Source organism: Heterodontus francisci, chromosome 2 (genome assembly GCF_036365525.1).
Source record: "Heterodontus francisci isolate sHetFra1 chromosome 2, sHetFra1.hap1, whole genome shotgun sequence".
NCBI classification, from domain to species: Eukaryota; Metazoa; Chordata; class Chondrichthyes; order Heterodontiformes; family Heterodontidae; genus Heterodontus; species Heterodontus francisci.
The window spans coordinates 153,409,226-153,427,544 of NC_090372.1; the positions used below are offsets into that span (position 1 = coordinate 153,409,226).

At 41.7% G+C, this 18,319-nt stretch overlaps 1 protein-coding gene across 1 annotated transcript in view; it reads left to right on the forward strand.

Annotated features, from left to right (window-relative positions):
* LOC137380815 (V-type proton ATPase 116 kDa subunit a 1-like) overlaps nt 1-18,319 on the forward strand; it is a 162,266-nt gene that overhangs the window by 37,121 nt on the left and 106,826 nt on the right. The gene's annotated exons all lie outside the window — the stretch shown is intronic.

Consider the following 18,319-nt stretch of genomic DNA (forward strand, 5'->3'; position numbering starts at 1 on the left):
AAGAGAAAACCATTCAATTCAGGAAAGTCTCCCTATGGTTTCAGATTGGGCGTTGATAACACCTCTTAGTCTGGAAGGTATTCTTCTGTCCTCTCAGCCAGTGAGTCAGTTCTTGAATACACAAGTCAAGGTCATCTGACCTTCGCTGACCATCTTTGCAACCCATGTCCACTTTTAGTGTCCATTGTGGTTCATTTAAAACAAAAAGAAAATTCCTTTTCAGAAGTTATTATATTGAATATAATCCATGTTTAAAGTTATGAAAAGGACATGCTTGTACTGGACATGACAAGCAGGAACAGACCAGGTGATCCATCAAGCCTGCCCCACATCCATGATGCCTGGAGTATCATGATGAGACCCTTCCCAACTCCCTGGTAGGTATGAGAGAGGCAAAAAAAGGAAGAAAACAGAGGCAATAAAGGAAAAAGAAAAATCTGAAAAACTTTTCTCAGACCCCCTCATGTGATCAAAACCAGTCTATGAGATCACATTGACCATTGATGTTGGGCAGACTTTTCCGTTTTGGGTCAGGACACTGACATCAGCATAAAATAGGAGGCCCTCCAGCACTAAAGGAGCTACAACTTGCTGTTGCAGCCTGCCTGCCTCCATCCTGAGGTGCCCTCTCAGCACTTCTTACAAAACCGAATTTAAAAATGGCCACAGCTGCTGGTCCACAATTGTGGAGGCGAAACCTCTCCATAATGTATTATCTGGGTTCCTATACTCTATGTTCCAAATAAAGATAGTAATCTGTGGGTTAAGATAACTGGAGTTTATTTATAAACATCTATCATCTATGGTTGCCACTACAATACTCCTCACACCAGGCTCTGTACAATCCATGACATCATATCTGTAATGATGCTTACAGTCCATTTACAAATCTACCTAGCAACAATCTACATCACATTACACTACAACTCCTCCCAAGTCTCTGACTTCCTTCATCAGGTTAAGTAACGCTGTGGCGATTTCATGATTCTGCCGCAACACGTTCTCCTTTCACTTGAACATAGTTGGGGTTTAGAGTCTCTTAGCTCTTTGTCTTCACTTTCTTGTATTTGAGTGGAACTATTTGATGGCTCCAGTTCTCTACCTCGGTTGTCCTCTGGGTTGTCGTATCACCGGTTCATCAGTTCTCTCTGATGACTGATTCTCTTGCAACTCTTCCATTTGTTTCTTCTGTGGAACTGGCATCAATGATCTTCTGTTCCTTCTTATCATCCCCTGGTCAGTCTGGACAACATATGATTTTGGATGTGGTGATTGCTCTATCACTTCTTTATATCTATTCTCGTCTTTAACCCAAACCGATTCTCCAGGTTGGATATCTGACAGATTTCGCACTCTGTAGCGTCTGTCATAATTCTCAGCTTGAATTGACTGCTCTGTATCCTCTCTCTCCCTCACTTTTACCAAGTCTTCTGTGCTAATTTGTGGCGTTAGTGTACTTGAAAGTATAGGAAGTTGTGTCTTCAACCTTCTTCTATTAGTAATTCACATGGGGCTAACCCATTCAGAAGTAATGTAGATCTATTAATTTTAACAGTGCCAGTTGAAAATCTTAAACATCTTCACAGTTCGTACACCTCTCTCTGCTTCTCCATTGGCTTGAGGGTACCTCCATGAACTGGTGACATGAACAAATCCATATGTTTCAGTAACCTCTGAAACTTTTGTTCGCAAATTGCCCCCCATTATCAGAGATCGTGTGTAGCAAAATTTTCTCTTGAAGATGAGATCACAGCCTCTGAACTCTGACCATTGTCAAGAAAATCCTATATGCCAAATGAGAAATATTAATTTCTTCGGATGGAAACTTACATTAGATTTTTATGGGAAAAATCCTGCAGTAACTTTTTAAAAACTAGCAGCCAAGATGGCCACTGCAATTTGCATCTGAAATACCAGGAGATTGAACTAGAGACAAAAAGTCTAACAAGAAGCCCAGCCAGGACAATGGCTTGCTCTAAGTGATTGAATTACCTAAAATTGCTTCATTAGCACAGCAGTCAAGGCAATCCTCACTTATTGACTTTGAAACCCCCCTCCAAGTGTAAATTGATATCCTGGGGCCTGCGGAATCTTGAATTTCATTAGAAGTTTCCAGAAAAACCTGAAGCAACCATGTGACTGTCTGTCCATCTTGGGGAGCTGTTAAACAGACAAAGAGACAAGCAGTAACTGAGTGGACAGCAGCAGAGAAGGCTGCAGAGAAGGCTGCAGGTCTCCCTTTCTCTCTCTCTCTCCCCAGAAAACATCAAGTTTGAAAACCGTCTACAACTGGGGGACCCTCCATGCCTACAGACTGCTACAGCCAGTGACCAGGGGAAGAGAACCAAATACAATTCTGCCATCAGGAAAACCCTGAGCAAAGCAAGCCAGGCAAAAGTGCACTTTGGCCAGCAAAGACTTCAAAAATACAGCTTCAGCCAAAGACTACCGATCATCCACTTCACAGACTGTGTATTTAAATTCCACTTAATCTGGACTTTAGAACCATAGAACCATAGAAAAATTACGGCACAGAAGGAGGCCATTCAGCCCATCATGACTGTGCCATGTCCAACCACCAAATCTATTTTCCCTCTGTAATCTATTTGTGTGTGATTCTCATGTGAATGTATGCATGAATGTGTAGCGTATTTTAATATTTTTAAGTCAGGGTCAGAGTGTTAAGTATAATAAAATTACCTGTTTCTTGTTTAAACTCAAGAAAACCTGTCTGATTGGTTCTTTCACCATCACTTAAAGGAAAAAGGTAAAACACTCACTGAGGTGGTAAGCACAACCACTGTTTAAAAAAGGAATAAACCCTGTTGCAGTCAAATAAGAGGAAGGGCAAGTGAAGAGCCTGAGACTCCCTCCTTACCTGGCCCTAACCCCATGTAGTAGCTTAACTTCAACATCTCGAGTAATCATCAACGACAATAAGGGACATCTTCCCTTTACACTCAAAGAGATCCATTCTTAGGCGCTCCCATAGTCTGGATGGAAACGAAGATGACATAAGTGGCACTCTCACCTCCTGTCTGGTAGTAGCACATGTGATGCATCTGGATATCTTTCTTCGATATCTTTCAATTTCTTCGATATCTTTCAATATTCCAGGACACCATATTGAGTTTCTGGTTCTTGCTGTAGTAATCCCTAAATGGCCTTGATGCAATTTCTCCAAGATCTCCAATCTTAAAGCTTTTGAGATGACCAATCTTTCATCGTTGACTAGCAAATCATCCACAATACTCAGATGATCTTCCTGCTCATGATATTTCCCTAAAACCGGGTTATGTGGCATATACGTTGACCAACCATTTTGGTAATATTCTCTTATTCTATCGCGTACCTCATCTTCTTTCTGCAAGTTTCTGGTTTCACTCAATTATTTAGCTATTGCCAGTAAATTCTTGGTTATTGTTAAAGTAAAGACTTCTACTTCCTCCACAATTAAGACATCTCCTTCTTCAGGTCTTCCAATTGTTGCTCATGATAATGCATCAACTGTAATTTGTTGTTTACCTGGAACATATTCGGTCGTCAAATTAAACCTCATTAGTCTTAGACAAAACCTTTATATCCTTGGAGGTAACATTGCTAACTCTTCCTAGTTCAACAACATCACAAGTAACCACTTGTGGTCAGTTTCAATCTTCATCTTTAGGCCTAATATGTAGTCCAAAAAATGTTCGCATGCCAATGCTACCTTCTCAATAACTGCATTGGCTGGATTTTACCAGCCTCCTGACATCAGGCGTCATGGTGGGGGGGGGCCTGTAAAATCCTTCAGGAGAGGCCCGCCACGGACCTCGACGTTGGGAAGGCCTTAATCCATATTACCGGCAAGGACGAGGCCTCGTGGCAGCCCCCCTGCCGCTCGGTGACGGGAACATGATTTAAATATGTTAATTAATTGGCTGAATTCTATGTTGTCGCCACCGAGTACGGCAGCAGCCATAAAAGATGGTGGCCCATACACATGGGTTTCACTCCGCAGAGCCGCCGCGATCTTATATGCGGCGGCTCATTAACATGGCCGAGGCAGACCGACCACCCCCTCCACCCCCCCCAACCCCCACCCCCACCCCCCGAGGATGTGAAGGGGGCAGGCAAGCCGTCCCCGGCAACGGCGTCCGGCACCACTGCGCAGGCGTCGGCGTCATTTTTGAAGGGCTGTGAGCCCTTCCAGGATTTTTTGATAAAGAAGTAAAAATGTATTAAAAATATTAAAACCGGTAGTTTTGCACCTCTCCAATCCCACCCCCTCCCACCCCCGCCAATAACCACAATATCAAATACTTGCCCACTCAGCTCAAACACTTTCCTATTCCAATGACCTACTCCCCCCCCCTCAAAGTGCATCAACTATAAACTTTACTGCTTACCACCATCCCCTCCACCAATGAGAAGACCTTGTCGCTGCTCACCCCCCAAACAGAAAAATGACCTGCACCCCACTCCCAACCAGTGTTGCGCCTCGATTCCCCAGACGGGGATTGGAAGGCAGAGTGCTGACCAGTGGCATGAAGTTCGCAACGGGACCAGAGGAGGAGGTGGGCTTGCAATTAATTCAGCTTATGTAAATTTATTTAAATACATAAATCGTGGTTCCATTTTCAAGTGGCGGGGGTGCCGCTATGAGGCCTCGCAGCCGCCGGCAAGATCAGGATGGGCCCTGCCGGCATCGAGGTCCGTAACGGGTCTCATCCTGGGCAGTCTTCATGCGCCCCCCCCCACCCCGTCTTGGATCCTGACGTCGAGGCTTCTATAAAATCCAGCCCAAATAATTAATGACCTACCTGCTCCCGTCAGCCATCCCGCTGAAATTTTCCAGCCGGTTGCCGGGACTCAGAGATCCAATGCGGGATACTGGTGGGGAGGGCAGAGCAGGTAAGTTTACAGCGTGGGGGGGCAGCAGGGTGAAACCATTTCAATTGGTCTAAGGGGTGGTGGGAAGGGGTAAGGTTCAAAGAGTATAAACTTTGGGGGACGGAAGGTCGGCACCGAAAGGTAAGCTTTTTTTAGAGGGGAGGGTAAGTAATAATCTGTTTTGTCATGGGGGGTGGTGGGAGAGGGTATTGAAACTTTTATTATGTTTTTAATTTTTAATGCAACTTCCATATTACTTTAAAAATGTTAATGATTGGAATGGCTTGAAGCCCTTTTAAAATGGCGCCAACACCTGCGTGGTGGCGCTGGACGCCGTTGCCAGAGACAGAGCGCCTGCCCCCTCCATGTCATCGCGCAGGGGACGGTCCACCACGAATATTTAAATGAGCCGCTGAGCTAAATGTTGCGACGGCTCTGCGGAGTAACTCTCGCGCGTGCACCCCGCCATTTTTGAAGCTCAGCGCCATTCTAATTCAGCCCATATCTCTGTTTGGTTTCAGTTAACAAATGAGAAGCGAAATACACAGGTCCACTTCTCCCATTCTTCTGGATTTGGAACATGACTGTGCCTAATCCTGTTGCTTATGCATCCGCCGCAATTATGGTCATTAGCTCTGGATCATAATGCGCTATCACCAATGACGAAGTTAATGTCTCTGATTTTCTCACAGGATTTTTTCTGGCTTTCTCCCAAATACCACATATTACTGCTCTTCAGCAGCTGTTGTAAGGGCTCATATATCATTGCTAAATTTGGTAAGAATTTCCCTATCTGATTCAGCATTCCTATGAATCTTTGTAGTTCCGTTATGTTATTTGGTTCTGGGAAATCTTTTATTGCCTTTGTCTTCTGTGAATCTGCCTTGATATCTGACCCATCAATTATGTGACCAAGGAACTTCACTGTTGTCTGCAAAAATACACACTTCTGATTTCACGTGAGACCTGTTTTTTCTAGTCTTTGTAATACAGCTCTTACCCCTGTGTCATGTTCTTTCTAGTTTCCTCCGTGAATGAGGATGTTATCCATGGGACAGATTATTCCCTCTAAGCCTTTCGGGATTCTTGACATAATTCTCTGAAAGATCACCGGTGCCGATGTTATACCAAATGGTAACCTGTTGAAAAAGAATCTTCCAAATGGTGTGATAAATGTTGTCAATAATTTAGACTCTTCGTCCAACAGTAACTGCCAGAATCCACTGTTTGTACCTAATTTAGTAAATATGGAGCTTTTTCCCAGTTTTGCTAAACTTTCATCCATAGGACGGATCTCTCTCTCTACTGCTTTGTTAAGTTGAGTGAGGTCTACACAGATTCTTATGGATCCATTTAGTTTCTTTACTGGTACCATACCAGAACACCATCTAGTTGATTTAGTTACGCCTGATATCCTTAGTTCTCAATTGCTTCTTTTTCTTTTCTAACCTTTTCCAGTAGTGTGTCTGGGACCTTTCTTGGTGTAAATAAACACACAGGCTCTGCCTCTTTCCTCAGCCTTATGCGATATTCTGTCTTCAGTCTTCCTAATCCTCTAAATAGCTTTGGCAATTCAGCCCTAAAATCTCTTGGTTGGTTCTCTTGTCCCTTAATTTCATCTACCCTACATATCATTTGTAGGTAGACACATGCCTTCCTTCTGAGTAATGAATAACTCTGATTCTTAATAATATATAGCATTTCGGGAACTTCTTTATTCTTATATCTTAAAGTCGTCGTTCTCAGTTCCCCTATAACTTTCAGCTCTATGCCTCCAGTCTCATTTGGCTTCTTGTTTGTTGTTCTAAAGCTTCCCTTCTTTAGACTTGGTTCCTTACCCAAAAGAGCAGAAACCACTGCTCCCACGTCTAACTTAAAGCTAGTTTTATTTTCCCCTAACATGATATCTGCTGTCCAGCAATTTTCATCTGCTCCTTGTATTTCTCCTAAGAAAGGAGTTTCAATCATTTGCTCATCTTGTACCTCATTTATTCTCTTATTTAAACAATTTGTCCCTTTGCTAGTCTGCAGCATTTGCTTCTGGCTACAACACATCGACTGGAAATGTCCTTTCTTTTTTAAAAAGGCAACATTCCGCCTCCCTGGCTGGACAATTTTCCTGCTGGTGCCTCTCTTGACCACACCTACTGAGATCCAGTGCTGCTGCCTCTAGATGCCTTCCCGCCTTTCAGGCTTTTTGGTGCCATTCCATTCTGTTTTTTTCACAAACTCCACTGAGTCTAATGTCTTCAAGATTCTTCCCATCCCCTCGAACTACGGGTCGGTTAACCCCACTATCTGCTTAGCTGAATGGCTTTTTGTAAACTCAAGTCTTCCCCTGACTGTTATTGATCTGACAGTGCATCGTCAATAACCCTGACTACAATTCTGTCTGGAATCAATTCCTCCCACATGCTCCCACACTCGCAATCTTCAGCGATCTTGTATAGGTCATTAATAAATGATTCAACGATTTCCCCTTTTTGCTGGGTGCATTTATTAAATTTTGCCCATTCAACAATAACATTTTTCTTGAGCTTGAATTACCCTTCTATAGCTTTCATGACTTCAGCATAAGTAGTTTGCTTCTCATCGGTTCCCTGGGTTATGAGAATGTCCTCTGGCAAATAACAATGTACTGACCCGCTGTTTGGTGGTCTCTGTGCTAAATCTGACGCAGAACGGTACCTCTCGAACCTCTGGACCCATTTCAGCCACACCTTGGCTTGGTTCAGACCTGCTACCCATTTGAAGGCCTCTGGCAAGGGCAATGCTTTTTCCACCTTCTTCTGTTTCTTGATTTTTGTTTGATTTTAGCGTTCCTTCTCTTCTATGATCACTCTTATGTTGCCACCATGTATTATTGGGGTTACTATACTCTTTGTACCAAATAAAGATAGTAGTCTGTGGGTTAAGCTAACTGGAGTTTATTTATAAACATCTGTCATCTGTGGCTGCTACTACAATACTCCTTGCACGAGGCTCTGTACAATCCATGACATCACATCCTTTAATGATGCTTACTGTCTATTTACATATCTACCTGGCAACAATCTACATCACATTGTATTCAATATAGTGCAACCTGCGGCTGCAGCTGTGGCCAAGTAGGTATGGTGGCCTCAAAGTGATCTTGGAGTGCTTGTCCGCTGGTCTACCATGCTCCCGACACTGTGGGGTGCCCACACGCTGACTAGAAAATTCCAGGTAGCCTCTGAACATTGGCCTTCGTTGGCCACCTCTTAATTGACTTATCAAGCCACCCGTCGCTTGCGGGTGTGTAGTCGTTCTGCACCCAATCCAGCCTCCAGGCAAATGGCCAGGCATCGGGACCGTGGCAGGGACTCAGCATGCCAGCCTGTATCAGGAAATTCCGCATCTGCCCACCTCTGTTCCCGCCCACCATATCAGCACCAAAATCCTGCCCATTAACTGCAAATCTACTTACCTTTTGTATGATATGATCTTTGCCTGATTCAAGAACTGGTCCCACACTCTTTTGAAGCCTTGAGAGCATCAACGCACAATGCACAAGCTGGCAACACATTCCAGAGGCTCACTACTCTCTGAGAAAAGAAGAAACAACCTAACATCTAGCCTATTTGGACTGCGGCAAGGCAGTGTAACTACATTTCCGGCATTGACTTCTGTGATTGAAAATTGCAACATATCAGTCCTAGAAGTAAGAGATGTAATTCAGCAGCTTTTTTCTCAGCTTTGTACAAAACTCAGCAAACAGTTTTTTTTTCACAAAGGGAGGTAAATGAATTGAAAGATTTCTTCTGGGCAAGAAACAATTGTCATTTTGAATTTCTGTTATGAGTTACATTTTTAAAAAGTGAGAACAGAGAAAATGAGAGCAAGGTGGCAAAGAAATGTGAATAGTAAGAGCATCACACAGAATCTATGTGAGGCAATGAAAAAAACAATGAAATTCTGCAGTATTTGAGAACTTTGGGGTGAATTGATATGAAAAACAAGAGAATTGCAATTAATTTCTGTGAAAAGTTGCAGAGTTATAACAATCCCTACACTTCAAAAGTATGTCATTGGGTGCAAAATGCTTTGGGATGTTCTGAGGTCATGAAAGATGGTATATAAGTGCAAGTCTTTATTTCTGTCTTCATAGCAAATCTATATCAGCAATGAGAACACCAAGGCAAAACAATGAGCTTCTGCAAGAACCAATTGCAATGGTGAATCTCTCTAAGAAATCAGTGTTATATATCCTGTGAGTTATGAAGTCTATTGGCAAATTACTACAACAGTAGAAAGGGGAGTGTGATGGTCGTGCATCAATATGAAGAACAGGAACATGTGTACTGTATATCAGCATGAGAAACAAAAATGCTATAATATCTCAGTGCACTATACTTCACTACATCATTTGTTTTTTATGCATTATATAACTTGCAAATAAATCTCACTGGCAGTTTTAGCCTCTGCACATAGCATTTTCCTCTTTTTAGAATAAAAAGGTTGGTATTCCCCATGTAATCTCCAATGAACTATATGCCACAATTATGGGTTAATTTTTAAACCTTGGCATGCACCCTATGTATTAAAGTTCAGATATTAGATCATAGGAGACATGATCTGTTTGTGGAAACTATACCTTTGCCATGGTATTGGAGGAAAACTTGAACAGAGCAACTTTGCTAACTAAAAGAAAGACTTGCATTTATATAGCACTTTTCATGATCACCAGACATCTCATTTTACAGCCAATGAAGTACTTTTGAAGTGTAGTCACTTTGTAATGTAGGAAACACAGAAGCCAAATTGCACACAGTAAACTCCCACAAACAGCAAAGTAATAACAGCCAGATAATCTGTTTGGTGATGTTGATTGAGAGATAAATATTGGCCAGGACACCAGTGAGAACTCCCCTGCTCTTCTTCTTCAAAATAGCACCATAGGATCTTTTACATCCACCTGAGCGGGCAGATGGGGCCTCAGTTTAGCACCTCATCTGACTCCCTCAGTACTGCACTAGAGAGTTAGCCATGATTTTGTACTTAAGTCTTAGCAGTGGGACTTGAACCCAGAATCTTATCATTCAGAGGTGAGAGTGCTACCAACTGAAACACACTGCAAATAGGCTTTTCAAAAATCACATGTTGTGCTTCTCTAATGGGACAGGCTGTTGGATTTCTGTCTCATCAATAGTCATGGATTTCAAGGTGGATGGTCTTCTGAATTCTAATCACAAAGAATTTGTGTATTGTGGGTAGTTCATATGGCAAAGCGTCCCCTGAGCTACCCAAAATTTCTGCGCATGAATGTGAAAGATTTGTTTTATAATTGATCCGGATACTTCTAGTGCCTGGAAATAGTTACACTGAATCTACATTATCAATTCCCTTTATCATTTAAAACACCTTAATTAAAACCCCTGAACCTTCTAAACCCAAACAACTATAAGCCAAGTTTATGAAGCATGTCCTTATAATTTATCCCTTTAAGCTCTGGTATCATTCTGGTAAATCTGCCTTGGACCCACTCCAAGGCCAATATATCTTTCCTGAGGTTCAGTGCCCAAATCTGAAGCACTTCAGATGGGGTCTGACCAAGGCTCTGTACAACTGAAGCATCACTACTTCACTTTTGAATGCCAACCTCTTGAGATAAAAGCCAACATTCAATTAGCCTTTATGATTACTTTTTGTACCCGTGCACTAGCTTTTAGTGATTTGTGTATATCCACACCTAAATCCCTTTGCTCCTCCATGGCTCCTACACACTCACCATTAAGAAAATATTGTGATTTGTCTTTCCCAGATCCAAAGGGGATGAACTCACATTTGTCACTTTGAACTCCATCTGCCATAGTTTTGCTCACTCATTAAGGGTATGGTAGCATAGTGGACTGGTAATCCAGAGACCTGGGCTAATAATCTGGAGAATTGAGTTCATAATCCCACCATGGCAGTTTCTGAATTGAATTCAGTTAATTAAATAAATTAGAAATAATAAACTAGTATCAGTAATGTTAACTATCATTGTTGTTAAACCTAACTGATTCAGAAGTGTTCTTTAAGGAAACCTGCCACCTTTATCTGGTCTGGCCTATATGTGACTGCAGACCCAAATCAATGTGGTTGATTTTTAACTGCACTCTGAAATGGCCTAGCAAGTTACCATCTGCTCAAGGGCAATGAAGAATGGACAATAAATGCTAGCCTTTCCAGTGATGCCTCCATCCTGTGAATAAATAAAAATCATTAAGTCTATGTCCCAAAACAATTACTGTTTAATTTGCTGCCATTGTTAAAGCTTGATCTGAATGTGAGTTAGAGTATTAGTGGAGATAACCTCAGTTAATTGCAACCATCTTCAATAATTGACTCAGTCTGTGTTTTAAATTCACCACCATAAAACATTTACTGAAGTGTTGAAGCTACATCAAAATGTATATGCAGTCAATACTATCCAAGGTTGCCTCAAGCCTTGGAGTTCCATTCATTGTATGGTAATATGTACAATGTACCATGAGTCATATCTGCCCCAATAGTTTACTAAGTCTGATAGTTCCTAACATAGGAAGTGTACAGATCAAACCAATTTCTTACTTTAGTATCACAGTCACATTTCTAGATTATTGTACTTTTTCTTCAGAGACCACATTTGAGAAGGAGTTAGGTTTACATAGTGTATTTTAAAACAAAGAGAATTCATACAAGTGTGAAAAGAATGCTACAATCACTGAAATATGTTAATGAGTCAAAAATCCTTACTCTTGTCTCTGATGGCCTAACAAAGCAACCATACCTATCATGCTGGGAATAAGTCTACTCATGTGAGCTCAGTATGAGGCAGGCTGAGAACACATTCTTGGGAAAAGGCATGCTCAGTTTGGTTGATAGGCCTACTGGCAAATCCCAGAATGGGGAAGGAATTGAAAACACAGGGAAGGAAAAAAGAGGCACACAGGAAGTCAGTCACTTTTTAAAAAGGACACACTAAGGTGCGATTTTGTGGGAGAGATTGTCTAGAAAGAAAGATAATGCCAAAAACATGCAATTCAACCCACAAAAAAGGACTGGGCAGGTGGTTTATTTTTTTTTTCTCATTTATTTAAAGACGTGGGCAGCACAGTGGCGCAGTGGTTAGCACCGCAGCCTCACAGCTCCAGCGACCCGGGTTCAATTCTGGGTACTGCCTGTGTGGAGTTTGCAAGTTCTCCCTGTGTCTGCGTGGGTTTCCTCCGGGTGCTCCGGTTTCCTCCCACATGCCAAAGACTTGCAGGTTGATAGGTAAATTGGCCATTAGCAATTGCCCCTAGTGTAGGTAGGTGGTAGGGAAATATAGGGACAGGAGGGGATGTGGTAGGAATATGGGATTAGTGTAGCATTAGTATAAGTGGGTGGTTGATGGTCGGCACAGACTCGGTGGGCCGAAGGGCCTGTTTCAGTGCTGTATCTCTAAACTAAACGTGTGATTGAATTAAGGAAGTGTTATTTTCTTTAAGAGCCATTACTGTGATGTGTTCACTTGATGTCTGTAAAATAAAGCAGCTTAACGATTCACATCAGGCCTTGTCTTGTCAAAGTGTTTTGCACTCCACCTACAGAAAGACTGGAGAAGCACACATGAAGGCACGGTGTGAAAGATTCCCAGTTTAGATCCCAAGTGGATTCTATTGTTATACCCCGACGTTATGCTATCGTATAATTATATATTGGGCTATGCATAAGAACATAAGCTGCCCAGACCACTTACAGAAGAGCCCAGAATATCTAAGGCAGAACCATGGCTGGGAATTTCCTCAGAGCTGCTTCTACTCCCTAACTTCCCCAGCGGTGCGAGTGAAAGCGTGTTTCCTCCACATGTCCCGTAAACATACAATGTTGGAACAGGAGCAACTCCAAGGAAATTCCTGACCCAAAGAGTCATAGAATCATAATACGTTTACAGGACATAAAGAGGCCACTTGGCCCATTGTGTCTGTGCCAGCCGAAAAACGTTCCACCCATTCTAATCCCAAATTCCAGCATTTGGTCCGTAACCCTGCAGATTACGTCACCTGAGGTGCATATCCAGAAACCTTTTGAATGAGTTGAGGGTTTCTGCCTCAACTATCCTTTCAGGCAGTGAGTTCCAGACCCCCACCACCCTCTGGGTGAAAAAACCTTTCCTCATCTCCCCTCTAATCTTTCTACCAGTCACTTTAAATCTATGCCCCCTAGTTACTGATCCCTCTGCTAAGGTAAATAGACCCTTCACCTCCACTCTATCCAGGCCCCTCAAAATTTTGTACATTTCAATCAGATCTCCACTCAGCCTTCTCTTTTCCAAGGAGAATAACCCCAGCTGATCCAATCTTTCCTCATAGCTGCATTTTTCCAGTCCTGGCAACATCCTCGTAAATCTCCTCTGTACCCTCTCTAGTGCAATTACATCCTTTCTGTAATGAGGTGACCAGAACTGCACACAGTACTCAAGTTGTGGCCTAACCCATGAATTATACAGTTCCAACATAACCTCCCTGCTCTTATATTCTATACCTCGGCTAATAAAGGAAAGGATTCCATATGCCTTCTTAACCACCTTATCGACCTGTCCTACTACCTTCAGGGATCTGTCAACATTTACTCCAAGATCCCTCACTTTCTCTACACTTCTCGATATTGTCCCATTAATTGTGTCTGCCTTTGCCTTGTTTGACCTCCCCAAATTCATCACCTCACACTTCTCCAAGTTGAATTCCATTTGCCACTATTCTGCCCATCAATATCTTCCTGCAACCTCCAGCTATCCTCCTCGTTATCTACCACACAGCCAATCTTTGTGTTGTCTGAAAACTTCTTGATCATGCCCCCCACATTTATGTTCAAATCGTTAATATATGCCACAAAAAGCAGTGGACCCAGTACTGAGCCTTGTGGAACGCCACTGGAAACAGCCCTCCAGCTGCAAAAACACCTGTCAACAATTACCCTTTGTTTCCAGTCACTGAGCCAATTTTGTATCCACCTTTCTGCATTTCCCTGGATCCCATGAGATTTTATTTTTTTAACCAGTCTGCCATGTGGGGCCTTGTCAAAAGCCTTGCTATAATCCATGTAGACCACATCAACTGCACTACCCTCATCTATCTTCCTTGTTACTTCTTCAAAAAAATTCAATCAAGTTGGTCAGATAGGATCTCCCTTAACAAATCCATGCTGACTATCCTTGATTAATCTGTGCCCTTCTAAATGACAGTTTATCCTGTCTCTCAGAATTGATTACAATAATTTGTCCACTACTGAGGTTAGACTGACTGGCCTGTAAGTATTCGGTCTATCACTTGCTCCCTTTTTAAACAGAGGTACAACGTTAGCAGTTCTCCAATCCTCCAGCACCCCACCTGCATCCAGTGAGGACTGGAAAATGATGGTCAGACCTTCTGTTATTTCTTCTCTTGCTTCTTTTAACAGCTTGGGGTACATTTCATCCGGCCCTGCTGGTTTAAGAGAGTTGACAAATTTGTATATTAAGTGAAGGCCTTAAGTTTTTCTTTAGTTAATGCAATCTGCAAGATAGGTAATTATTCTGTGATCTATTGTGTTACAAAGAAGATTCATATATTTATTTGCAGACCTGTACTAGTGGGAACAACAGCAGCTGTTTAAGGAATGTCACAATGACAACATCAGTTCAACTAATATTCAGGTACCTTCATCAGTGAACTGCCTCTGCAGGAGGGCAGCTCTTGTCTTGACATATAGCAGATAATGGTGGAGGACAACAAAATATAATTTATATAGAACAAGCCATATTAATCCCTACCATTTAATACTGGATAGTTAATTAGACCTCCTATATTTTTAAATGATCAATGTTCTAATGGGATAATGCAATCTGTACAGACTATAGAAATTTATAATTTCTGGCAAAGGGAATTAAGGAAATAAGGCAGCAAGAAGGAGAGAGAAGGAAGTATTGGTTGAGATGGTTCTCGTAGGAAGATTATCCTTACTGTGAACTGCCTCAGGTCCAGCATATTTTCTAGTTTTACGAAGGTGAAGCAATCACGCTGCCTGCCTGGTTTTGTTGATTTATCCTCATTATAATAAAATCAGTGAGCTGCTAGTGCTAAATAAATGCTGAAGGCAGCTTTCCAAAAAGGGCGGTGGGTGGGAAATCAGGTAGAGGAGGTCATGTGACAGCAGGATATACCAGTGAAGAAAGAGCAATGGATGGGATGGTTTTTGTCAGGTCAGAAGGAACATTCATGCACTGCTGACCCCACAAAGACCATTCAAAAACTCAGCTTGAATGTTTTCCATGCAGCCTTTGGCAGTCCCTTTAAGGATGGCAAGTTTGGATGCCCTTTTTTCAGTTCAACTAGGTGGAGAGGACACAGTGCATGTTCTACTCAGTGGAAGACCAAAACTGAAACTGGCCACCTAAACAGAAATCCACATTAAAATCTCATCAGGCGGACCTTGAGCAGCATGTGAGCAGTTTTTTTTTCAAAAAATTAATTTTGTTATTGCGCCATTCCTGATTAAAGAAGCAAAGCGGTAGTGAAAGAAAATTCACAATTGAGTTGTTGTCCATCATGTGCAATGCATGAAAAAAGTGAACAGTGAAGTCACAGGGAGGTATAGAGGGCTGGTTACTATCCATAAATTCCCATCTTTTATCTCTATATAACATACATTTCAGTCTCATGTCATGGGGTCCAAAGAGATAAAAATAAACTTACCATTCAGTAGTGAAGTATTTGGAAGGTATTGTATAACTTCTTTTATAGCGTATGGTAAAGTAGCATCATATTTACCTTGGTTACAGATAGGATGCTTACAGAAACTCTTAAGAGTCAGCATGAGGGGTCCTTGACTGTTATGTTGACTGTGTACAAGAAGTGTATTTTGTTTGTGGTACTGACACCACAGAAAGCTCAAAAAGAGTTATTAGGTGCAAGTTACCATGGTTACAGCTGGTGTTTTGTACCACACAGCACTAGTGCATGCTTTTGAATTTTTTTCTGTTATTGGTAAGACCTCAATTGTCAAATTTATTACACTTAAAATGAGCTACTGACTATTTATTATATCATGCTAATGTGAACATTGCATAAGAGAAGAAAACCAGGAAATTTAACAGTGATGTTCTACAAAAAGATATTAAATATTTGTATATTAATGAGAAAAAATATTTTGACTGATTTGAAGGGACTAGCTCATACAATAATAGACCTTTACAGCACAGAAGGAGGTCATTTGGCCCATGCTGGCCAACAAACAGCCATCCAGCCTAATCCCACTTTCCAGCTCTTGGTCCATATCCTTGAGTGTTACAGCACTTCAAGTGCATATTCAAGTGCATTTTAAATATTATGAGCGTTTCCGTCTCTACCACCTTTTCAGCCAAGGAGTTCCAGATCCCCACCACCCTCTGGGTGAAAAAATTTCCCCTCAATTCCCATCTAAACCTCATACCCTAAATATATGCCCCCCGGTTATAGATCCCTCAAACAAGAGGAATAGGGCCTTCCTACCCATTCTATCTAGGCCCCTCATAATTTTACGCAGTACTATTAGGTCTCCCCTCAACTTCCTCTGTTCCAAAAAAAAGCTAGCTTATCCAATCTTTCCTCATAACTAAAATTCTCCAGTCCAGGCAACATCCTTGTAAATCTCCCTTGTACCCTCTCTAGTGCAATCACACCTTTCCTATAGCACGGTGACCAAAACTGCATGCACTACTCCAGCCTAACTGGTGTTTTATACAGTTCCAACATAATCTCCTAGCTCTTACATTCTATGTCTCGGCTAATGAAGGAACTATCCCATATGCCTTCTTGACCACCTTATACACCAGTCCAGCCACCTTCAGGGATCTGTGAACATGTACTCCAAGGCCATTCTGTTCCTCTACACTTCTCAGAATGCTACCATTTATCCTACCTTGCTAGCCTTTCCCAAATGCATTATCTAACATTTCTCCGAAATGAACTCCATTTGTCACTGTTCTGCCAGCTTCAAAGATCTACACACATGAACCCCCAGGTCCCTGTGTCCCTGTACACTCTTTAGAACTGCGCCATTAAGTCCATATTGCTTCACCCTATCTATTCTGTCATAATATATCACCTCACACTTGTATTAAATTCCATTTGCCACTTCTCTGTCCATTCTACTAGCTTAACTATTCAGATCGGTACCAGATGCTGCATGGATGCTGCACTCAGACCAACATTTTGGCTTAGGTAAAATTAGCATTTACTGGAATAATTTTGCACTTAAAATATTATTGCAACTCACAAAGATTTTATAATTTACCTTTAATTCAAGAACATTGATGCAGAGCCACTTAGTGGCAAAGGACTGGAAATGCATGCAGGTATCTTGATTTTTTCAAATTACATGGCACTGTTATGGGTCGTAATGTTACATAATATTTAATATTGAAAACATCTATCACAGTGACATATACAGGCATAATAGGTATTGTGTGGAATGTGATGATCTATCTACAGATTTTGATATATTGTCGAGAAACTTAGGTGGAACAGTAGGGCCCCTAATGCAAGATGCTACCAAGGTTGAAAAGTGTTGGAGAGAATATAAATTAAGTCAAAAAGTGACACCCTGCAGCGATTTTAGAAACCTGTAGACTTTAGGACGAACGGATAACAGACATAGCTAATAATGAGATGAGCAATTAATGTCCATTCAGGATACAAGGCGGCACAGTGGCGCAGTGGTTAGCACTACAGCCTCACAGCTCCAGGGACCTGGGTTTGATTCTGGGTACTGCCTGTGTGGAGTTTGCAAGTTCTCCCTGTGTCTGCGTGGGGTTTTCTCCGGGTGCTCCGGTTTCCTCCCACAAGCCAAAAGACTTGCAGGTTGATAGGTAAATTGGCCATTATAAATTGTCACTAGTATAGGTAGGTGGTAGGGAAATATAGGGACAGATGGGGATGTTTGGTAGGAATATGGGATTAGTGTAGGGTTAGTATAAATGGGTGGTTGATGTTCGGCACAGACTCGGTGGGCCGAAGGGCCTGTTTTAGTGCTGTATCTCTAATCTAATCTAATCTAATCAACAAGGCTCGAGGGAGAGAATGGGGCAGTTCAATTAGTTTCTGTTTACTCTAGCTATTTTAGGGTCAGCACTAATAGATGGGCCAAATGGTTTCTTCCTGTACTGTAAATGTAAATGGTTCTATTGTAAAGGAATAAAAATAGTGATCTTTTGTTTTGAAGCAGCCAATCATAGACTTAGCTCATTAGTGATATCAACCAAGTGACAATCTCCAACTTCAGCTAGCAGAATAAATCAGGAGCAAAACTAGTTCTCCTGATAGCCAGAGTTTTAAAAATTGTATAATTTTAATTTAAAATGACAGTCCTTTGCTGTGAAAGTAAATTACCCCCCATGACACTTTACTCCCTTAAGTGTCCTTGCTGAAAATTGATTAGCCTACATAAGTATATTTAATCAATAGTC